Source organism: Balaenoptera borealis, assembly GCF_965194805.1.
Source record: "Balaenoptera borealis genome assembly, chromosome: 19".
Lineage (NCBI taxonomy): Eukaryota > Metazoa > Chordata > Mammalia > Artiodactyla > Balaenopteridae > Balaenoptera > Balaenoptera borealis.
The window spans coordinates 54,883,330-54,907,630 of NC_138878.1; the positions used below are offsets into that span (position 1 = coordinate 54,883,330).

The 24,301-nt window shown below is 47.1% G+C and overlaps 1 protein-coding gene and 1 long non-coding RNA gene across 9 annotated transcripts in view; one reads left to right on the top strand and one right to left on the bottom strand.

Annotated features, from left to right (window-relative positions):
• The window catches only part of SIPA1L3 (signal induced proliferation associated 1 like 3), a 238,199-nt gene that overhangs the window by 1,342 nt on the left and 212,556 nt on the right, over nt 1-24,301 (top strand). The window contains exon 2 of one of the 7 annotated variants that reach the window (XM_082367251.1): nt 14,293-14,398. The exons of 5 other annotated variants lie outside the window; for them this stretch is intronic. The gene's annotated coding sequence lies outside the window, so the exon portion shown is untranslated. Of the gene's footprint in view, nt 1-14,292; nt 14,399-14,436; nt 14,645-24,301 lie in introns of those variants that run through there. One more of the 7 variants, XM_082367250.1, reaches the window with a different exon arrangement.
• On the bottom strand, nt 552-14,385 carry LOC309616659. 2 transcript variants are annotated; one of them, XR_014237554.1, is made up of 3 exons: nt 14,329-14,354; nt 11,543-11,573; nt 552-4,950 (listed from the first exon to the last, which is right to left on the bottom strand). It is a non-coding gene; the product is annotated as an uncharacterized lncRNA (long non-coding RNA). The 2 variants fall into 2 exon arrangements; XR_014237555.1 differs by lacking the exon at nt 552-4,950 and having other exon boundaries at nt 11,022-11,573; nt 14,329-14,385.

Genomic DNA, 24,301 nt, shown 5'->3' on the forward strand with positions numbered 1-24,301 from the left:
AGGATGCAATGAGAATACCATTTGTGAAGTGCTTAGAGCAGCAGCTGGCACATAGTCAGCATTTAATAAATGGTACCATTTATTCAGCGTTTTTCCAGTTTCTCAGAGACCCCCTGAGGGTGGGGCTCTGGCTGTAGTGTTGGTCTTCCAGTGGGCCAGACTCAAAACTGGTCTGGTTGACTTCCTCTCCTGCAGCGTCAGCTTCCATCTATGTAAAATGGGGTAACAATATCAGCCTCAGAGGGTTGTAAGGATTTGCTGAGATTGTATTCCTACTCCAAAGCCATCTCTCACTAAGTAGCAGCTCTTATATATTATAATTGTTCTTCTTCAGTGTTCTCCATCTGGCCCAGAGACTGCCTAACTGTGGTGGTATGTGACATGACAGCCCTGAGCTACCCCACATGTTCACTCCCAGCCTCAGTGTCCCATCTGTGAAATGGTAGTCATAGGACATTTGTGCTAGGGTTGCTTTGATGATCCCAGGAGATAATTCATATTTAGTGTTCAGCACAGGGCCAGGTGCATAGTAAGCACTTAATAAACATGTCTTGTTTTTCTTGATAGGCCTTTGCTGCTTATGTTTGTATTTACAGGGCAGAGCAGGGACAAGGTTAATGTCTCCCCCCCCCACCGCCCCAATTTTTATTCACCAGATGTTAAATTGTGGAACATACTGCAGTATAAGGGCCTGAGAAGAAATGGTAGTGACTTGCTATCAGCAGCCCCCCGCTCAGCTCTCACACACTCCTCCCTGCAAGCCAACACATTCACTCTAGTGCTTTATGTACTGTACCACTGCTGCCAGCACTTGATTCTGTCTCAAAGCCCTATTAGCACCCTGAGCTCCAGCTCCAGATGTGGAGCCCGTGTTCCGTGATGTCCTCTGGTGACTGTCCCCTTGGGTACCATGAACTCAAAATGTTCAACCTAAACTCCTTTTCCTCTCAGACCCAGTAGTCACCATCTTGGCAAATGGACCAAGCCAGAAACTTGGGAGTTGCTCTTCTCCCCCAGGCTTCCCAGGTCTAATTGATTGGCAAGAAGGATGGAGCTGTCTTATTTCATAGCAACCATTTCATTGGCCCTTCTTGATCTCCCATCTTGTGGGCACTGAAATTCTCCCTTGGCCACTGAATATGGCCTTTTCCAACAAGGTTGAGTTGTTTCTTTCAAGTCACTGAGGATTGATGTATGTGAAACATTGTATTCGTAGGGTGCGGAGAAGGCACTACGGACTTGGCCAGATTGCAATGGCCACAAGTCGGGAGTAAAGCCCTGGCTTTCAGGGGGCCCATTTCTACAGTTTTAGCCTGGCAGAGCTCGGCTGAGTCGCTAAATTTCTTTCTGAAAAGTTACACCGTGTCAGCGGCTTAGAATATCCTCTGTGGGAAGGGCCATCCTGAGCATTTTGGGAGGTAGCATACATACCAGGGAAGAGGCTGGGCAGGGAATTCATTAGCTCTCCGTTTAGGGTGAATCTGTTGTCAGATCTTTCATTGTAATTGCACTTGGAGATGGGAACTGGTGGTCTCAAATTTGTGCTGACCACTAAATTTGCCTAAGTGCTTTTTTATTATTTATTTATTTATTAAGTTAATTAATTAATCATTTATGGCTGCGTCGCAGGGCTTGCCAGGATCTTAGTTCCCCGACCAGGGATCGAACCAGGGCCTGGGCAGTGAAAGTGCTGAGTCCTAACCACTGGACTGCCAGGGAATTCCGCCTAAGTGCTTTTTTAAATCTGAGGAAATAAAGCAAAGACTTAAAAAAATCTTGGTCTTAATTGTTAGTGACAACGGCATGTGGGTTTTTTAGCAGTCTGTGTGGAATGGTCAGAGTTAAACATGAGCCTGTTTTTCAGACATTGCAGTTGTTAGGCGGTAAATCAAAAATGGAATTTAGAATGTGCAGTGATTGGCGCCTTTTTTTCCCTGTAAAAGGTATCTTGCGGTTATATTTCAAACTTCGGTGTAAAAAAATGACACAGGTTATGATAACAGATTAACCTTGTTATGTGTTTAATTCCCCAAATCTAAATTAAATGTCTGTATGTTTTAATAAAAGAATTGAACAGTCATTTCCTCTAAAGTAAAGGGTTTGTTTTTAGCCGTTAGGATGAGATGCTATTGGACCAGTTTGTGCATTTGTGCTTTCTTTAAGACTGACACTGCTGTTTCTTAGAACTGCTCTGGTCATGGCTTTAACTTGTGTGTGTGTGTGTGAATTGGTTGAATTTGGCTTTTAAAAAGTTATGCGGAGATACACATGCTCATAGTAACATGTCAATACAGAGACACATAAGGAAAACAATAGGTGCCACCCTCCACTCCAAAATCCCATCCCCCGAAGACAACCATTTATTCAGACAATGAGTATTTACTGAGTATCCAGTGTCAGGTTTTGGAGATGTCTGAGAGAACAAAGTAGATTCTCTGCCCTTGGAAATTCGGGTAGATGCTCTCACTTACCTCTTTCTATACTTATATGGATGTATGTATGCAAATATTGACTGTTTTCTTCCTTCTCCCTCACCACTCCCCAAAAAAGGAGGGATCAAGACACACATATTTGTAACTTGATTTTTTAAATATTTGATAGGGTATATCTTTTCAAGTCATTACATACAGATCTGAATCATTCTTTTTTTTAAAAAAAATATTTATTTATTTATTTATTTGGCTGTGCCGGGTCTTAGTTGCAGCATGCGGGATCTTTAGTTGCAGCATGCGGAATCTTTTAGTTGCGGCATGAGAACTCTTAGTTGCAGCATGTGGGATCTAGTTCCCCAACCAGGGATCGAACCCGGGCCCCCCGCATTGGGAGTGCGGCATCTAAGCACTGGACCGCCAGGGAAGTCCCTGACTCATTCTTTTTAACGGCTAGACACGCATTCTTCAGTGTGGACAGACCATGCTCCACACCACCATCTCCCTATTGCTGGACATTTAAGTTGTTTCTGGGATTTCTTTTACATTCACAAACGCACATCCAGTAAGCATTCTGGTACATAGTCAATATAGCATAGTGGCTAACAGCATAAACTCTGGACAGTGAACAAGACAGACAAGATCCTTGCTCTCCTAGGGTTTACATTCTAGCTGAGGGGACACACAATAAACAAGGTAACTTCAGGTGGTTTTAATTTCAGATGGAGGAAATAACAGGGTGGGGGTGATGGAGAGAGGCGTTGGGGCAGACTGGCGGTGGGGAAGGGATTTTTTTTTTTTTTAATAAAGTATGCTTTCCTCTTCAAATTTTTTTTAATGTTTATATTTTATTTTATTTACTTATTTTTATGGCTGCATCCGGTCTTTGTTGCAGCACGCGGGCTCTTCATTGTGGCACACGGGCTTCTCTCTAGTTGCGGCACACGGACTCCCTAGTTGAGGCACGTGAGCTCAGTAGTTGCAGTGCGCGGGCTTAGTTGCCCCGCGGCATGTGGGATCTTAGTTCCCCGACCAGGGATCGAACCCCAGTCCCCTGCATTGGAAGGCAGATTCTTTACCACTGGACCACCAGGGAAGTCCCAGGGATGGTTACTTTAGCTTGTGTGGCCCGGGAAGGCCTTCCAGGCCTCTCTGAAGGGGAGTCACGTGAGCTGAGACCTGCATGAGCAAGAGGCATCAGCTGTGCCAGGAGCTGGGTGGGAAGACTATTTCCAGGCAGAGGGAACAGCAAGTGCAAAGGCTCAGATGTGAGAATGAGTTTGCTACAAAAACAGTATCGTTGTGGCTGGAGAAGAGTGAATTCCCATTGTTCAAGTTCACACTACTTTAATTTTTGTAAAATAATAATAATGATGATAATAGCAGCTAACGTTTCCTAGTACTTTACTCTGTACTTGGTGCTCTTCTAAGCATTTCACACTTTTCCTCAGTGAATCCTCACAAGGGTCCGGGGAAGATAACTCACTTTACAGACGAGGAAGCCGACTCCAGGGTCCAGGCTCTTCACCCATATGCCAAACTCCTCTTCCCAGGCCCTCTTTAGTAGGCTGAGGCGAGTTTAACAAGTGGATGCAGCATTTCCTTTCCATGTCGTCTGACATGCAAAGCACTGCGGACTATATTTAGTACCTCATTCATGTGGCAGCAGGAGTGGTCTGGGGATGTGGCATCATTTCCACTGACAGTGAGACACGATGGGGTCAGTTTCTGTTGGGATGTTTAATTGGTTGTTTCAAAACTGAAGGCCCTTCAGCAGAACCTGTCCTCAAATAAAACAAGGTTGACTGCGTGGCTGCCACACCAGACGCAAGTTAGCAAGAAATGAGGTGTGGTGTCGAAGGAGCGTGAACAAGGTGGTGTCCCATTTGGGTGAGCTTTGCAAGAGGACTTGGGCCAGCCAGGGAAAGAGTGTTTCTAAGCACCAGACCAGCTTTATGGACTGTTAAAGTATTAAAATACAGTCCAGTAATTAAGGTGGTGATGCCTGGCCCTGCAGGGGCTCTGGGACCTGTTCCAGCCACCGTGACTGTGTCCATTTTGATCTGGTGTAGCTTTGACCTTAAGGGTTGTGCACTATTTTGAATGAAGGGCAGGCCTGGTTAGATGTGAGGATGGTAGTGGTTGCTTTTAAGACCAGGAAAAGTATGGAGAGCATCTTTCATCCAGCCATCTATGGAACATTTTTTTCTACCCAGCCTATGTGCCAGGCACCATGCTAGACACTGACAGTATGAAGTCAAATAAGAAGACTCTGGTTCTCAAGGGTCTGCACCAGTACTGTCCATTAGAAATATAATGCGAGCCACCAATGTGAGCCATATACATAATTTAAGATTTTATGGGGAATCACATTTAAAAGAGTAAAAAGAAACAGGAAATTGATTTTAATAATGTATTTTATTTAGTCCAAAATAGTATCATTTCGGACTTCCCTGGTGGTCCAGTGGTTAAGACTGTGCTTCCAGTGCAGAGGTCACGGGTTCGATACCTGGTCAGGGAACTAAGATCCGTGTGGCATGGCCAAAAAAAAAAAAAAAAAAAAAGCATTATTTCAACATGTAGTCAGTATAAAAATTATTGAGATATTTTACATTCTTTTTTTTTCACATTAAGTCTTCAAAATACAATGTGTATTTTACACCTTCAGCATCTCCATTTGCACCGGCCACATTTCAAGTGCTCAGTAGCCACATGTATTGGACAGTGTGGACCTAGGGTATGAGACTCATATCCTAGGTGATAGGTCAAAGATGCCATCCCTGTTTTATCTTGGTGAATAAGGGCAGATGAGTGGTGAAAAGCATATTTATCATAGGCAGGGGTAGCTAAACTCACAGCTATCATCCATCAAAGGCACCTTCTGGGCCTGGCAGTGTGCTTGGCGTGTGTGACCTGTGTTCTGAGGTGGCAGGGAGTCGGATCATCCCCGCTCTGCAGATGGAGAAGCTGAGGTCTGGCAACGAGAGGCCACTTGCTCACGGTTAGGAAGTGATGGAGGCAGAATTTGAACTCAGGTGCATACTCTTAAATCTCTTCAATCTCTGTTGTATATGTTGTGTTTGTTTGAGGGTTTGAGGGATGGGGTCTGAGCATTGAGCCACAGAAACCATAGGAAGGACTCATCACACAAAATGCATTCCCGGAGTCTGTCAGCATCGATCCTCGAGTTGTATATTGGTGCTGGAGTGCTGGTTTAGACCTGCGTGACTGGCTGATCCCCTCCTCACGATGAGCTCGAGGTTTCCTGGGAACAGGTCTTTACTTCCCAGGAAGGAGAAGGGTCTTTGGGCCCTGAGGACGGTGGGCAGGGTGAGTGAAGGAAACGAGAAAAGGACGCAGCCTGCTGAAAGCCCATTCTAAGCAAGCAGCTTATTTGGGTGTGAAGCCTCTCTTCTCTTTTGTCTGCCTCCTGTGGGAGCTGTGTGGCCTTTTCCTGTGAGCTCAGTGACGGCAGAGTTTACCCAGTGTGTGAATCTTGCCCTTGCTCTGATCCAGAGGCATTGCTGGGCTGGGGGATAGCGGGAAGGGAACTCTTTCATCTATGGGAGTCATTGTTCTAGACCCTTAATTACTCTCTTGGTTCAGGGCTCCCCATCTCAGGAGCAAGGAGTGCTTGTTTCTCCTACCCAGACAAGGCAGGTGCTGGAGATTCTGAGTCTGTTCATGACCTCAGGTGGTTGACCTCGTGCCAGCCCCTGTTTCCAGGTGGTAATTCATGAGAGCTTTAACCTCGTAACCACTCTTACCTCCTACTGCTGGACAGTGCCTGGCGTGTAAAAGATGCTCACTAAGTGTCTGTTGGCTGAATTATTGATACGACCCAGCATTCATTGAGCTCTTACTGTGTGCAAGGCACTGCTCCGAGCGCTTTTCATGTAATAGCTCACTTAATCCTCATAAGTACTCCATGGTGTAGGTACTCTTATTATTCACATTGCCTATGTAAAGAAACTCAGATCTTGAGAAGATGGTTGGTGACAGATGACAAAGTTGGTGAGTGTCAAAGTCAGGATTCAAATCCAAGCCAAGTCCAGGCTCTTAAACGCTCATTCTGTGGTCTCTCCGTGGACGACAGACAGCCGAATGGGGTGGTCAAGCAAGACCACACTGACTAGTTGTAGCCTCTCTATTCCACGTGTGGTCTCTGATCTCCTGGTCCAGGGTAGCCCCGCAGCAAGTCTCAGGCCCCTTTGGGCCTGGAGGCTTGACCATCACTCTGGGTGTGGGGTTTTTCTGTGATTTTGGAACCTGCACTTCCCCTTTCTTTATTTTTTTATTTTTAATTATTTTGGCCGCGTTGCGTGACGTGTGGGGTCTTAGCTCCCTGACCAGGGATTGAACCTGCACCCCCTGCCTTGGAAGCGCAGAGTCTTAACCCCTGGACTACCAGGGAAGTCACCCTTTTAAATAACAAAAATGCACTGGATATTTGACATTATTAAGAAATTCTTGTTAATTTTTTAGGTGTGATAATGATACTGTGGTTCTGCTTAAGAAAAAGTCTTATCTTTAAGACTTATATTCTTTTTTTTATAAATTTATTTTATTTATTTTATTTTTGACTGCGTTGGGCCTTCGTTGCTGCGTGCGGGCTTTCTCTAGTTGTGGCGAGCGGGGGCTACTCTTCGTTGCAGTGCACGGGCTTCTCACTGCGGTGGCTTCTCTTGTTGCGGAGCACGGGCTCTAGGTGCGCGGGCTTCAGTAGTTGTGGCTTGCGGGCTCTAGAGTGCAGGCTCAGTAGTTGTGGTGCACGGGCTTAGTTGCTCTGCAGCATGTGGGATCTTTCCAGACCAGGGCTCGAACCCGTGTCCCCTGCATTGGCAGGCGGATTCTTAACCACTGCGCCACCAGGAAAGCCAAGACTTATATTCTGAAATACCTATGAACTGTTAAGACATCTGAGATTTGCTTCAAGATAATGTGGATGGGCAGGGAGTGGAGGGGGCGAAGTGTATGGACGAGTAAAGAGATAAAGGAAGATTGGCCATGAGGTGATTCTTTTGAAGCTGGCTAGAGGAGGTTTATTACTCTTCTTTTTTTTTAATTAATTAATTAATTTATTTATATTTTTTGGCTGTGTTGGGTCTTCGTTTCTGTGCGAGGGCTTTCTCTAGTTGCGGTGAGCGGGGGCCACTCTTCAACACGGTGCACGGGCCTCTCACTATCGCGGCCTCTCTTGTTGCGGAGCACAGGCTCCAGACGCGCAGGCTCAGTAGTTGTGGCTCACAGGCCCAGCTGCTCCGCGGTATGTGGGATCCTCCCAGACCAGGGCTCGAACCCGTGTCCCCTGCATTGGCAGGCAGATTCTCAACCACTGCGCCACCAGGGAAGCCCTATACTCTTCTTTTCACCTTTGTGTGCTTGAAACAGCTCACCATGAAAAGTTAGAAGCAAGTATAACAAATTTCACTCAGCGTTTGTGTGTTTCAAGCTCGAGTGTAGTATGGAGGAATTCCCTGCCTCTGCCCAGTTCACTTATATAGTAAAAAGGGTTTTTGTTTTTTTTTTCATCAGGCGAGTCAATGCTTGGCTCAAAGCTCTGGAAACCCCTTTGGTAAAGCAGCATCCGGCCACAGCGAGGGCATCAGCGAGCCTGCAGAGGCCACACGCTTCCCCAGCTGCTCTGAGCACTGACCACGAGGGCGCTGGTTCTCTGAGTCAGTTTGCAGAAGTCCCTCTTCCTTGAGATCTGGTTCCCTCCAGCACCTGACCGTGGGGCGCCTCCCACATTTTTTCCAGAGACGTGTTCCAGCAGGAGGCCTCAGATCCTCCCCCCATCCTCCCCTCAGGACAGCCGTGTGCAGATCCTTCCTCTGATGTGTCTTTGTCAGGGCCCCACATGGAACCAGAATCCAGCATTTGGTTTGCCTCCAGCCCTGCAGCGGGAGGCAGGGAAAGTGCCCCCTTTCAGTTCTGACTTTTGACTTTTGACAACACTGCAAGATGCAGCATGTGCCGGTGCCGCGGACCTGATGATATTTCTCATCAAGCCAGCAGATAAAACTCCTTGACAACATACATTCACTCTGCCCCCCTTCACATCAAGCAGAGATTCCTGTTGCATTTGTTCTTTTGGGGTCTCTAACTGAACAGCAAGTCAGTGTGGGGCAGAAATCCTTGTGTGAAAGTGGCAGGAAAAGAGGGCACTCTCATTTGGGGGTTTCTGCTTGGGGTTTGCTTGCTAGATGGGTAGCAGTGGTTGATGTGAACAGGAGCTCGGCACTGATCCTGCCCAAGGCTGGCGGCATTTGTTCTGATGCTTAGCTCTTTATACCACGCTCTTGGTTTGCGGGAGGAAGGCAGGCAAAGTCCTGCAGCCCCTCCGGCTCCATCAAGTATCTGCCTCCAGCACCCTCATCAGTTCTGCCTTTCCTTTTCCTTCACAGGCTCTGAGGTGGCGTCCAGCATGGAGAGAACATTAGGATCACTGTCACCAGTTTAGGCGGCTTGCTTTTTCCGGGTTTCCCAGTATAGACCTGGCACATGTTGGATCTGAGGGTGGCAAACCCCAAACACTGACACTGATTCTGAGTTTTTATTTATTTATTTATTTATTTATATTTTATTTTGGCTGCGCTGAGTCTTTGTCGCTGTGTGCAGGCTCTTTGTTGTGGTGCGTGGGTTCTAGAGCGCCGGGCTCAGTAGTTGCGGCGTGTGGGCTTAGTTGCCCCGCGGCATGTGGGATCTTAGTTCCCCGACCAAGGATCGAACCCGTGTCCCCTGCATTGGAAAGTGGATTCTTAACCACTGGACCACCAGGGAAGTCCCTGACTTTTAAACTTACTCATTCAACAGGTGTTCACCCAGCTGAATGCTCTTCTAGGTACCAGGTTTACAGCAGTGAGCAAGGCAGACAAGGCTTCTCCCCTTCCGGGGCTCTCATTCAAGTGGGGAATTCAGACAGTAAACAGATAAATAAGATGTATACTGTGTTAGATGGTAATAAATGCTAAGCAGAAGAAATTAAGAAAGGGGATGTGAGGTATCAGGGTGGAGGGTGTTGAAGTTTTAGACAGGGTGGCCAGGGATGGCCTCCCTGGGAGGTGGCTTGAGTTCACACCTAAAGGAGGTGAGGCAGTGTGAGCAGTGGAGGATTCTGGGCAGAGGCAGCAGCCAGTGCAAAGGCCCTGAGGCCGTGGCTAAGAGCAGAGTGGAGGAGGATAGAGTGGGAAGGCATGAGGGCAGAGAGGTGTCGGGTTTGCAACTAGTGCAGCCTTGTCTTTTCTCTGAGATGGGCCATATTGCAGGGTTGATTGAGTTATTAAATTTCATTAAGCTTTTTTTAAAACTTTTTATTTTATATTGGAGTATAGTTGATTAACAATGTCGTGTTAGTTTCAGGTATACAGTACAGTGATTCAGTTATACATATACGTGTATCTATTCTTTTTCTAATTATTTTCCCATTTAGGTTGTAAAAGGATAAATTTCACTAAGCTTTGAATAGTGGACACACACACGGAACCAAAGGGACAAAAATAAAGCACCGAATTCCCTTCCCCAGAGGCCACCACCATCCCAAATTCTTGTTGACCAGTTCCTTGACACTGCACTGAGTCAGTTTCCTGGCTTATATTAGGTTGAATCGAATGAAATTGCTTTTTTGTGGGTCAAGAATGGTTGAATATTGGCAGTTTTATGACATTCAGCCTAATAGCTTCCTTTCCAGCGTCCAGGAACTTGACCCATCCTTTCTTGCCCCAGGGGTTGGCGGTCAGAGGTTGGGACCCCCTTTCTGCACCCACACATCTCTTTCATCGACTGGCCCAACAGTGTCAGCGACACCAGTGTGTGAAAAACCCCTGCCCCACCCATAGCCCCTGGCTGCTGTTAAGCCTGACAAGAGGCTGCCTCTTCCTACTGGAGCCTTATCTAGGGGTGGTATTAGTCATTCTTTGACTTTCTGCATCTTGGTGCCACCAGTTTTGAAATCACAGAAAGCTCCCAGAGGGAAGGGCACCCCTGGACTCTTGCCAGATGTTTGGCATGACTTACATGGCAGGGGTGCTCTCTGGGGCTGGGCAGAACTTGTGGCCATTCTGGATCAGTAACTGGGCAGAGTAGCTGGCAGAGTACCCAGCCTGGAGTGTCCGGGAGAAGCTGCTGGGACCGTGGAGGCTCAGGCTGTGGGAGGAGGTCTGAAGAGCGATGGTTTGGACTCGGGAGAAAGGCCTTCCACCCCTCCTGTGTGTCACAACCCTGTGCTGACCAGAGAGTCACACAAACGGAGCCCCAGGGCGCTGGGCTGGGTCCTGGAGGTGAAAAGACTTATGGATCCAGCTTTGGGGGAGTTCAGTCAGAAAGCTGTGTCAGTTGGTATGCCTTTGGCTGCAAACAATAGTTAGTAGCAACAGCAGCAGCAGCAAATAGGTCATTTGTACAGTGTCTCCTGTATGCTAAGCACCGTGCTGGGCGCTTCCCACAAAGTGACTCATTGAAGCCTCCCAACAACGCTGTAAGTATGCTTATTATTCCCCTTTTGCAGACGAGGCAACTAAATTTAAATAACTTGCCCAACAGCTAGACAGTGGTGGTGACAGGATTTGGATCCCGGGAACCTGACTCCAGAGGCCACACTCTGAACATTTTATCACTTTGTGCTACTGCAGTGGTGCTCAAACCTGAGCAGGCTCCGGAGTCCCCTGGAGGGCTTGTTAAAACACACATTGCCGCGCCCCACCCAGCGCCTCTGATTCAGTAGGTCTGGCTTGAGAATTTGCATTTCTAACAAGTCCATAGATAGGCAGCACCAGGGTAGAATAATTAAGCAGTTCCACAATGCCTGTAAGAAGCCCAGCCCTCTCCACCATCCTTGGTGTGTCTTCTGTGTCCTCAGGATGTCCTTGTGGCCACAGGATGACTGTCACAGCTCTGGTCATCACACCCTGACAAGGCTATATCCAGCAGCAGAAAGAGGGCATCTCTCACTGTATCTCTCTTAGGAGCGTGGAAACCTTTCAAAGACACCCCGCCTCCCAGATTCCCCTCATACCTCATTGGCCAGCATTGTGACACATGACCATGCTTGGGCAAATCACAGGCAAGGGCCAATCAGGATTTACTGTCGGCGCTGGGGCTAAAAGCATCCTCACCTGAAGGACAGGACTGGCGGGAGGAGTGCCACTACAGGAATAAAATTGGAGTACTATTTAGGAAAAGACTGGGAGAGGGGGATGGATATTGGGTAGGCAAACAATTGGATCTGCTACAGAAGTTAGGGAAACAAAGTGGAAGCATAGTACCTATATGTTTCTGTGTCATTGTCCTTGCCAACTTCATTTTGTAATTACCTGATTCAGGACATAGCTTTTTGTTCTCTAATCATTTCCACCTTCAAGAATGTGTATATAGAGTCCCTGTATCATAGGAGTTCTCGGTCTTGACAAGAAACAAAATATTTTATCTGAACGTTCAGAGAAACCCAAGCTGGGTGACGAGGCAGCAGTCTGAGGGGCAGTGTGCAGGGTCCATGAGTGCACTCAGTCTGCTCAGAAACACTTGGATCTCCTCTCTCTGCTTCTGACCAGTTCCTAGTCAAGGTACTCCTCAAAGAGGCTCCGTTTCCCCCTTTGAGGACTGCCTTGTACGGTGGTTGTGAGGATGAAAGAATAGGATGCAGGGAGTTTCCTGGCAGTCCAGTGGTTAGGACTCAGCACTTTCACTGCTGGGGCCCAGGTTTAGTCCCTGGTTGGGATACTAAGATTCCACAAGCTGGCATAGTGCCAAAAACAAAAAAAAAAAGGATGCGGGTCAGGTGCTTACCCCCAGTAACTGGCTCACGGTGGTAAGTGCTCAAGAATGTGGCCCCTCTGGGCATATACCCAGAGAAAACCATAATTCAAAAAGACACATCTACCCCAATGTTCACTGCAGCACTATTTACAATAACCAGGTCATGGAAGCAACCTAAATGCCCATCAACAGATAAATGGATAAAGAAGATGTGGTACATATATACAATGGAATATTAGTCAGCCATAAAAAGGAACGAAATTGGGTCATTTGTAGAGACATGGATGGGCCTAGAGACTGTCATACAGAGTGAAGTAAGTCAGAAAGAGAAAAACAAATATCATATATTAACGCATATATGTGGAATCTAGAAAAATGGTACAGATGAAACAGTTTGCAAGGCAGAAACAGAGACACAGATGTAGAGAACAAACGTATGGACACTAAGGGGGGAAAGTGGCAGGGGTGGTGGTGATGGTGGGATGAATTGGGAGATTGGGATTGACATATATACACTAATATGTATAAAATAGATAACTAATAAGAACCTGCTGTATAAAAAAATAATAAAATAAAATTTTAAAAAATGGCAACAAAAATTTTTTCTCTTGGAATTAAAAAAGAATGTGGCCCCTGCTATTAACATATTAAATGTGACATTAATTGAACAGTTATAATTTAATTATCCCACCCTCTCCTCCCAACGACACATGAAAGTGACCATTCATCTTGCAGACTGACATTTCCTATGGGTGCCTGTCGCTACTGCGTATGGACCCGGTATAAAGCCGCTGCCCTGCAGGACTGCCGAGGGACTGAGGAGTGAAGCGCAGGCTGTGGAACCAGACTACTTGGGCGTAAGTCCTGGTTCCACCTCAGGCTCCCGTGTGACCTTGGGCAAGCCACTAGCCTTGCAGTGCCTCAGTTTCCATATCTTCAAGGTGGTAATGGTACTGTCCTCCTAGGTTGTTGAGAGAGTTCAGTGCATTCAGGCACGTAAAGCATTTAGAGCACTGCAGCGCCTGGCCCACAGTGACCGCTCAGTACACATGCTGTATCTTGTTCTTTCAATATGTTGTGCCAGTTTATTCACAGGAAACTGTAAGCTCCCTGAGGGCAGGGTTTATGTGGTTTTTGTTTATCACTGAGTCCTAATGCAGGACTCAGAGTAGATGTTTTGTATATTTTTTCTGTGGATGAAAAGAAGGACAGTAAGAGTCGTTCTTTTTTTTTTTTTTTTCTTCCCTTCAGCTGCCCAGAATTTAAACTCTGTGACTATAATTACCCCCTGTTTTGAAGATAAAAGCTGAACCTGATTGAATCTGAGGGCAGCATGTGATAACTGCAGCTGGTGTTTATGGAGCATTTTTGTGCGTTAGGGCTAAGCGCTCACTCTAAGCTGTCACTGACACCCCACACTCACCCCATTTTACGGATGAGGAAACTGAGGCCCAGTTGGGAGGACCTGTCTTTCCTCTTGAGAGGAGATGTAGTGCAGCGGTTAACAACTGGAAACCCAGAGTTGCTCTGCTTGGCTTAACCCTCTGCCCCACCACTTTCTTGCTGGGTGACCTTTAGCCTGTGACTTCTCTGTTCTTGAACTTTCTCTTAATGTAAAATAGGAATGCTACTAGTGCTGACTTAGAGGGTGGCTGTGAGGGTTGGGGGAGGTAATTCACGTGAGGTGCTCAGAACAGTGTTTGTGCAGAGTGAGCGTGGTGGCAGGGTGCGGGGAGGGGGTTAGGGTTCTGGGGGCTGTTATTGTTAGGCAGAACCATTCCGTTGTGCTTCCCAAGCTGGTCGGAGGAGTCCAGCAGCAGTGCTTAATCATTAAGCGACGCTGCCCCTGCGAGCTAGCTCCCCCATCTGCATGGGGAAAGGAGCCCACCTTTGGTGTGTGCGGCTGTGAATGAAGCGGGCAAGCCCAGGGCAGGGGATGCTGTGGGCGCTGATCCCACCCCCGCTCTGTCAGCGAACAGGTGGCCTGTTCCTGGATCCAAGGTAACCGACCAGCCGCCTTTGTTACCTTGAGCTTTCACTTAAGCCCATTCAGGCTCCTCAGACCACGTGTCTCATGAGTAAGGAGTCCTTTTATTTCCCTCCCCCACAGGGACCCTTGGCAAAACAGCCCTCTTTGGGAACTCGCCTGTTCGCAGAGACCAGCCATCTCTCGGGGAACTCCGGTGGCTGGCGTGTGTTGTTCTTGCGGCTGTTGAGTAAGTCGCTGTTAGAAGCTGGCACGGCAGGTTCCCGCTTCCGCATTCCAGACACCCACAGCGGGCTGCGGGGGGGGGGGGGGGGGGGAGGCACCACCCACCCGACGGGGAGGGCGAGGGCGGGGCGGCCTGCTGAGCGCAGGCAGGTGGGCTTGGCCTGGACGGGACTGGAGCCGAGAGCCTGGAGCTCCCCTCATAGTCACCTGCCTACTTTGTGATCCAGGCTGTGCTCGGGACATCTTTCAGGTGAGTGGTGATTGTTAAGTTTGGTAGTGACTTGTAGAGGAGAGGAAGTTAATAGCGTGTTTTTTCTTTTCGGGAATTAGACCCGTGTTTTTTTTGTTTTCTTTTTCCCTCCTCTCCCATGAAATGTTTACCTGTCTGCTGCTAACTGTGAAGAAAGGGTGGGCGGAGCGTTGAGGGAGTGAGAAGGAAATGGAGGATATTTCTCCCCGGAGAAGGCATCGTGAATGTTGAACTCCCAGGGGATGCAAACTTCTGTACCAGTGGGGCATCCCAGCCAGGTACAGATGAGCTGTGTGGTCTCAGGCGAGTTCCTTTCCCTCTCTGGGCCTCAGTTCCCTCATCCGATGAAGTGAGAAATAGCAGTACCCACTCACCTTTCCAATGAATCACCTTTGTAAAGTGCTCGCAGCCTGGGCACAGAGTGGTGCTCAGTGTCAGCTGTTCCCGCCCCCACCCCAACCCCCAGCCCCCCAAATTCCCTGTCTGACCTTGTCTCTGACTTCTCAGCTGCTGCTGGCTGTACTCCAGCTACACTGGCCTCCTGCTGTTCCTCCCTCAGGGCCTTTGCCCTGGCTGTTCCCTCTGCCTGGAACACTTCCCCGGTATCCCCAAAGCTCCCACCCGCTTCGGGTCTCTGCTCAAATGTCACCTTCTCAGTGCGGCCTCTCTCCTCATTAAACAGCACCTTCTCCATCACACTCTGGCCCTTTACTCTGCTTTAGTTTTCTTCATGGCATGACCACTTGACATGTTTCTTATCCCCTCCTCCCCCACTGTAGGCTCCAGGAAAGCACAGGTACTTCTGTCTCTCCTTGTAGAACAGTTCCTGGCATGTGGTAGGTGTGGGATGAACTGTTTCATGAGTGAATTTATGATGGTGTCCGAGGAAGGGTGGCTGTTCCTATCTGGGTTTTGAGGAGAATGTCAACATATCCTCAGATCTGCAACTGAGGGTGGGGCGGTGGCGTGCACACACCCCACCTTGGTCACCCAGTGGTCCTCGGGCCTCCCTGCAGTGTCCGGCCCTCTGACTTCCCGTCCCTCAGCCCCTCCTGTCTGTGCAGCCTGGGCCCTGGCAGTGGCATGGGTGCATGTGGCATGGAACAGATGGCCTTGGCCCTAGTGAGTGCAGAGGATGTGTGCAGGTTAGTTCAGGTGAGGAAGGCTTTGTCAAAGACACCACACACACACACACACACACACACACACACACACACACACACACACACACACACACACACACACACGTGTATGGAAAGCCGACTTTATTATCAGGCCCTCTTGAGTGTTCCTGCAGTAGTGGGGGTCAGGGAATGCCTTGGAAATAAATATTAACTGTCCAGGCAGAGTTTTTCGGTCTCCCCTGCTTTAACAGGCAATAATTCTTGTTCTGGGGCTGAACAGGTTTTAATTAAATGGTGAACCTCCAAGAGTCTCTGTAATAGCTGACACCTCCTCATCTGTTTCCTCCCGGTGTCAGCAATCGATTCTATAAAAATATCTTGGGCAGGGCTTCCCAAAGCTCCACAGAGCGAGCTCAGCAGCCCTCTCGGGTTTCTCCCAACAGCATGAGGCACTGAGGGACTGAGGTGTGTACTGCCTTCACACACATCATCACACCTCAGTGCCTGCTGCTACTAGAAGAATGTGCAAAGTGTCAGGAGCAGCTTCTACGACATCTGACTGTGTCCTTTGAGCTCCAAGTGCAGTGGTTTTGGAGTTGTGTCGGGGACCCTGTTGCACATAATGTTCAAGTCCCAGCACTGCCCGAGCTCTAGGCATAGCACTTATCTTCACTAAACCTCGGTTTCCTTATCTGGAAAATGGGAATAATTAATAGTACCTGCCTTAAATGAGAAGTTAAAAGTGAGATGGGGTGACCTAGTTAGCAGTGTGTCTAGTGCATTGAGCACTCACTAAATGGGGATAATAATTATTTTTATGAATTGGTTTCAAGCCCTTTAAAATTTTTTCCAGTCCCTTTTTTGTGGGCTCCTCTCTACCCCACCCCCATGTCAAGCATCCTCCCACAATCCTTCACCCATGGGAACAATCAAGTACTGTATGTATCTTTCCACATAATTTTCCATGGTTATATAATCCTATGGGGGAAATATTATCCTATAAGGGATAATATTGCTGTCAGATTCCCACATTTTGCTTTTCTTACATGGCAATACTGTGTGGAAATGCCTCCAGTTTCTCAGGGTAATGCTCGAATTTGCTCTTTTTAAGGGCTGTGTAACACATGGAGGTGTGGGTGTACCATAATTTATTTGACCTGGCTGTTACTGATATGCATTCCCTTTGTTTCTAGTTGATTTTTCCCTCCAAATTATTATTTTTACTGATAGCTTTTAAAAATTAGATTGCAGACATCCAGCCTGCTTAGCCACTTTGTTAAGCTCTAAGCCTTTGAGAATGAATAGGAAGTAGCATTAGTATAATGAGGCCTCTTGCCCAGATAGGAGATGTATTTTCTGAGGGTTCTCACCAGGTCCAGCACAATGTTGAACCACGTACTTTATTTTTTTATTTTATTTTATTTTTTTATTATTTATTTATTTGGTTGCATGGAGTCTTATTTGTGGCAGGCGGGCTCCTTAGTTGTGGCTCACCAGCTCCTTATTTGCAGCACGTGGGCTCCTTAGTTGTAGCAGGAGGGTTCCTTAGTTGCAGCTCCAGGGCTCCTTAGTTGTGGCTCTCCAGCTCCTTTGTTGCAGCACATGGGCTCCTTTGTTGCAGCACATGGGCTCCTTAGTTGCAGCATGCGGTCTCCTTAGTTGTGGCATGTGAACTCTTAGTCACAGCATGCATGTGGGATCTAGTTCCCTGACCAGGGATCGAACCCGGACCCCTTGCGTTGGGAGTGCGGAGTCTTATCCACCGTGCCACCAGCGAAGTCCCTGAACCATCTACTTTAAATGCTTTTTAATTACAAAAGTGATTAATAGATTCCTCACGCTTAATACCAATTAGTTGTGCTTAATGAGTGCTTATTGCCAAATAAGAGAGAGAAAACTTCAAGTTTTTTCCTATTAACAATCTTTGTTGGAAATAAGAACACGCGAGAGGAGTTTGTGATCTATTGGCAAGTTTCTTTTTTCGGTGGTGCTTCAGTTAAGGAATATATTTGGCTTCCTGGAACTTGTGCAGTGGCGTACGCACTTAGAGGTCTGTTTCAGTTCTCTGCTGCTATATAACAAGCGACCCCAAACTTAATGCCTTAAAATGACAGCAGTTTATTATTTCTCATGAATCTCTGATTGACTGAGGCTCGATGGCTCTTCTGCTGGGTTTTTTTTTTTTTTTCAGTATTTATTTCTTTATTTGGCTGCCCCGGGTCTTAGTTGCGGCATGTGGGATCTTTAGTTGAGGCGTGCAGGCTTTTCACTTGCGGCATGCGGACTCTCTTAGTTGCGGCATGCATGCGGGATCTAGTTCCCCGACCAGGGATCGAACCTGGGCCCCCTGCATTGGGAGCACGGAGTCTTAGCCACTGGACCACTGGGGAAGTCCCTCTTCTGCTGGTTTGGATTGGGGTCTCTCGTGTGGCTGGAGTCAGAAGATGGATGGGCTGGAATATGCTCAAGATGGTTTTACTCACATGGCACCTTGGAGATGGCTGGACCCCTCTCTCTAGCCTCAGAACCTCTCCTTCCACATGGTCTCGCCAGCCAGTAGCTGGATTTAGAACATGGCAGCCCAGGGCTTCCTATACCTTCTTATGGTGTAGGTCCAGAACTGACCCAGCATCAGCCCAGATTCAGTGTGGGAAGGAAGACGGAAGACTTGAATTCTGGAAGGTGGAGCCTGTTGGGGCCCATCTTTGGAAACCACCACAGCCTTTGTTTTCTCACATAAGAAGTGCACAGGTCATCAGGACCAGGTGGTGCTGCAGCTTAGCATCTCTAGTGCCCCAGGCTCCTGTTTATCTGCATTGCTGCCCTTAGCCTAGTAGCAATAAGAAGGCCGCAGCGTCTCCAGCCCCACATCCTATTACAGGCAGAAAGAAGTAAAGTTCTGAGGAAAAGAGATAGCACCTCTGTCAGGAAACCAAAGCCCTCCTTGAAATCCCTAGCAGACTTTTGCTTCCGTCTCTTCGGCTAGAACTTTGTGGCAAAACCACCCCTTGCCAAACGGAAGTCTCGGAAATGCAGTTTTTAAGCTGTGCTTATTACCACCCCTGACAGAGGGTCAGTTAAGGAAGCAGCGGGGAGAAAGGACATGCTGGGTAGGCATCTAGGAGTGGTGTGTTCAGACAGCCAAAGACATGATGGGTAAACTGAGGCAGCGTGCATTCGTTTATCGACCGTTTAGTAAGTACCTGGAATGGGCGAGGCACTGCGCTTCTTACAGAGGCTACAAGGATCAGAGAAGTGGACACATTTGGGCCTAAAACTGACCAGGATCATTTGCTGGTCTGGACCAGATAATTGCTCAGCTCTCGTCTCCCATGTAGATGTTTGGAGTTAGACTAAAGATCATAATAATAGCCAATCTCATGAAGGGTTTAATTTGTGAAGAGGAACTATGAACCAACTCATTTAATCTAATGGCCCAGTGAAGTAGGCACTGTTATCATCACCCCCGTTTCAGAAGCAGAAACAGAGGTACAGAGAAATTGAGTAACCTGCCATACGGCTAAGGAGTAGTAGAGTCGACATGCAGTCTCTGGTGGTCAGGCTCCAGAGTCTGTGTACTGAACCACTGCGCTCTACTGCTTTAGTTTGTTTATTACAAAAAACGATTCTTCTTGAAATGAATATGTAAGTGACAGCAGAACAAAACATGAGATAGAAACCATTTACTACTCCATCCCTCACTCCTGCTTCCTGCCTCAATGGTCTTATCTGTCAGTAAGCTAGTGTATGTTCTTTCTCACCTCTTTGTAAATGCATTCCGTTTTTTAAAGACGGCCTTTGGACACACAGAATCAGATTAATCATAATCCTTGGTGCATGATACAATGGTGTTTTTAGTCTGTACAAAAATGTCTATTACAATGAATAGCCTTTAACCTACTACCTGCCCAAGAACTAGAACATTACCTACCAATAACTTATATGAAACTGTGGTATTTCCCATTCAATCCCCAGTCTGCTCTCCCAGGGGTGACCACCATCTTGAATTTTTTGTTTATCATTCTTTGTCTTAAAATAATTATTTTTGAACTTTTACAAATGATATCATAGTCTTCTGGGACTTGCATTTTTTAGTTAATACTATGATTGATCCAGACCACTTGGTATAGTGGTATTTCATTTTTTACTGCTATGTAATATTCCACTGGCTGAATATACCACATTTTTGTTTGTCACTTCCATGACAATGCATATTTTAATAGTTTCCAGATTTTTTTGCTATTCATGGGCTACTGTGAATGTTGTTACACACATTTCCTGATGTGCACAGACAAGAATTTCTTTGAGGTATGTACTAGGCACAAGATTGGTGGGTGTAGGATATGAGCATCTTTAACTTTGCCAAATATCATCAAACTGTTCTCTAAACATTCCCACCAAGGATGTATAAGAGTTCCTGTTGTTCTGTATCCTGTTACACTCGGTTTTGTAAAAGCTTTTTTATTTTTGTCAGTCTGATGGATAAGAAATGAAATCTCATTGTGGTTTTAATTTGTATTCTTCTGAAGACTAGTAAGGCAGTCGTTTCATTTTTGTTTCTTCTTTTGGATATAGCCTGTTCATGCTTTTTGCTTCTTTTTCTTTTTCTTATTGGTTTGTGGGTGTTCTTTATATAGCCTGGTTACTCATCCTGGGGCTACAGCCTATTTAACCTAATGAAAGTTTTATGATTCTCATGTCCCTGTTTCCTTGGTTGTCTCTGCTTGTTCTCTCTCTCCCCAACTCCATGATACCTCTTTGTGTACCCCAGCTCACAGTGATTCTCTCTGGAACAGTTCTCAAATTATGAGCATTTTTATACATTTGTATGGATATATGACTATACTTGTTCCACCCACTGTAACATAGCTTTGTAATCCCAGGTGTATCAGGATTAGGTTCAACTGTATATAATAGAATTATTTATTTATTTCTCTCTCACATAAAGGAGCCCAGTGATAAGGAGGCCAGGGCTGCACTCTAATCAGGGACTCAGGTTCCTTCTCCCTTTTTGCTCTACCATCCTTGTGCTGTCACCTCATGGTTCAAGATGGCTGCTCAAGCTCCAGCTATTATATCTCAGCAAGCAAGAAAGAAGGGATGAAGATGGGCACCCCTACTTAATGGAAGTTGCACACAATAATTCTGCTTACAGACTCTTGCCCAGAACTTAGTCACAGTACCATATATAGTTATAAGGGAATCTGGGAAATGTATTTCACATGGCCGTGTTCTTAGTTAAAAATCAGACAATATTACTAAGTTAAAAAGGGGAGACTAAATACTGGATTAGGCAACCAACAACTTTACTAGTTCTGAAATGTTCCCTAAAAATGGCTCTTAAAGGAGTTGCCAGACACCAGGGTGGTACCTCTAGATGATGCACCCCCCTTTTTTAAAAAATTTATTATTTTTGGCTGCGTTGGGTCTTCGTTGCTGCGTGCAGGCTTTTTCTAGTTGCAGTGAGCAGGGCTGCTGTTTGTTGTGGTGTGCGGGATTCTCATCGTGGTGGCTTCTCTTGTTGCGGAGCACGGGCTCTAGGTGCACGGGCTTCAGTAGTTGCAGCACGCGGCTTCAGTAGTTGTGGTGCGTGAGCTCAGTAGTTGTGGTGTGCGGGCTCAGTAGTTGTGGCTCGCGGGCTCTGGAGCTCAGGCTCAGTAGTTGTGGCACATGGGCTTAGTTGCTCCGCGGCATGTGGGATCTTCCCAGGCCAGGGATAGAAGCCGTGTCCCCTGCATTGGCAGGTAGATTCTTAACCACTGCACCGCAAGGGAAGTCCCATATATATCTTTTTAGAATTGATTTGTTCCAATCAAGACCCAGCAAGTTTCACTGTTGGATTTGGTTCACATGCCTATTATGTGTTGTTTAATCTACAGGTTCCCCCTCCCTCCCTTTTCTTTTTTCTTTTATAGTTTATTTGTTGAGAGAAGCCATGTCATTTGTCTTGCAGATTTTGTACAGTCTGTGTCTGGCTGATTGTATACCTGTGGTGATATTTAACGAGTTCTTCTGTCCCTGTGTTTCCTATGAATGGGTAGTTGGATTCCAAGACTGGATCAGATTCATATTTGAGATGTACACACACATACGTGTGTGTGTTGCTGGTGTGTGTATATCCATTAGGGTATGTAAAGCCTGTTGTCTCTTTCTGTGATGTTCTGTAGAGTTAACGACTGTAAATGACCGTTGCCTAGACCCATGCTTTCACTTGGGGTTTGCAAAAATTGCAAACTTCCTCTTCATTTATTAGCTGGAATATTCCTCTAGAGAGAAACCTCCCTCATCTATTATTCAGTTATCCTGAGGGTACTGACTCTTTTGAACTTTTGTTTACATTAGAAATGAGTAGTGAACAATTGGGCTGGTGGTTTCTAATCGGCTGATTTTTCCTTCAGTGATTCCAATCTTCTGTCTTTGTTTTTGTGTTCATTCATTTGTGATATTTACTGGTTTCTGCTACTGCCCACGTCCGTCATGGATTTGGGAACAAACAGATGAGCCACGGTCACAGTCATCTCATTGTGTAGGCATGGCTGCCTCAGGCCTTACCTTTGACCAGGTGGAGCCCTATGTGCTTGTCAGTGTAACCAGGGAGAGTCGATTCTAGACTGTTGACATTTTCATTTTTTTCCCCTCTCTTTCCTGGCCATGTATTTTCAAACCTACAGCCTCTGGAGAGTTCCTGCTCTGTGCCAGGGGATTCAACCTTTATGCTTGGGGCAAGAGGTTTTCGAGCATTTGAATTTATTCTGATCTGAAACTCCACTCCTAGACAAAAGAACAATAAAGGGCTGTGCTCCATTGGAAAGGCCAGTCCTTCTAGTAGCCTGGCCAGGGCGAGCTCTGACCCCAGCCACTGTTGTCTGGGTCATAAATTCTTAAGAGCGCAACACGCTTGAAATCATTTGGATGCCTTGGGATCAGTTACACACTATATACCTGAGGATTTTCTTTCCTTCTGGAGATTACAACACATTTATTCCCTCTGGGTGGGGAGAGAAGATTTGATGTGGAATGATGCAGAATTCCTTCATTCATTCAGTCAGTGACTTGTTCATTTGGCAAATATTTATTGAGCTTCACGTGTTCCAGGTGCTGGGGTCAGAGCCTGCGAAGGCCCATACTCTTGGAGTTTATGTTCACGTTGAAGGACACAGATGATAAAGTAAACAAATTGATCAGATATTGTACTTTCAGGTGGGGACGAATAATGCTCTGAAGTCACTGAAGCAGAATGTGAGAGGACACACCTGGTGGAAGGTGGAGGGGGGCTGTGAGAGACTGGATAGCTGGGGTGCTTGGGGGAGAGCTTTGCCGGGGTAGTGGTACGTCAGCTGAGCCTGGGGTGGTACAAAGGTGGCAGCCTTGTGAACGACCTGGGGGAAGAGCCTTCCTGACAGAAGGAGCAGCAAGTGAAGAGGTGGGAGTGAGTTTGGTGCGGCAGGGAACAGCAGGGGACACAGCATGGCTGGGGCGCAGGAGGATGGGGTTGGAGGATGGACAGGGATGAGAGCCTGGTTGATTCTGAGCGTCATGTCTCTCATTCCCTCTGGCTGCTGTGGGGAGCATAGATGGCAGAGGTGGGGGTGGAAGTGAGGTGATGAGGGTGGTGGAGTGAGCAGAGGGGTGTGGTGCCAGACCTGAATGGTCTTATTGGTGCTGGAGAGAAGCGCACAGCTGGACAGCACTTGCCAGGGGATTGGTCAGAGTGGGTGGTGAGTGGGGTGAAAGCTTTTCCAGGGGCTTTGGGCTTTGGTCTGCAGGTTCGGGTGGCAGTCATAACGGTCCCAGGCCCCCTTTAACGTGGGCTGAGGGTCCTACCCACACATGTCTCGTTTAACCATCATTGCAGTAGACTCTTATTCCCCATTTCACAGATGAGGACACTGAGGCCCAGGGAAGGGAAGCCCGTGATCCTTGTCACCCAGCTACTTGGGGCTGGGGTTGGGACCTGGCTAGCCTGACCCGCAGTCTGACCTTGCTCCCCTTTTCTCTCACTGCATCCACAGCTGTTAATTCATTATGTTGACACAGTCTGTGCCCAGGAGGAGCTGAATGTCAGTGTCCTACATTTATGAAATCGGGGTGGAAGGGATCAAGTCCACATCGGTGGCCCTTCCACCATCCTGCTAACCTGGATCCTGACACACCTTTTATTACAGTATTTATTACAGGGCAGAAAACAGGGACTTTCTGGTTGCTGACACAGATGTAACTTGACGTTTGTAACTTGACACTTGGGCCAGATAAGGTGTATATAGGCCCCGGACTTTGAGCTCCCGAGCCTGCTTCACTGATGGGGCAGAAAGTCTCCCCAACCATCAGATCGTTTTTATCTTCTCCTCCAGCGCTCCACGTGTCAAGGGAGCTCACTCCCCACGAGGTGTGTCCTGTGTGATGCCTCAGCCAGACACATGCCTTTACTTGGTGTCCTCTAGGAGAGAGGTGTGACCCCCACCTCCCTCTGTGTCGTGGCTCCTGGGAAAGGTGGTGTGGAGTCTGGTCCTGCTCACCACCTACCCTTTAACGG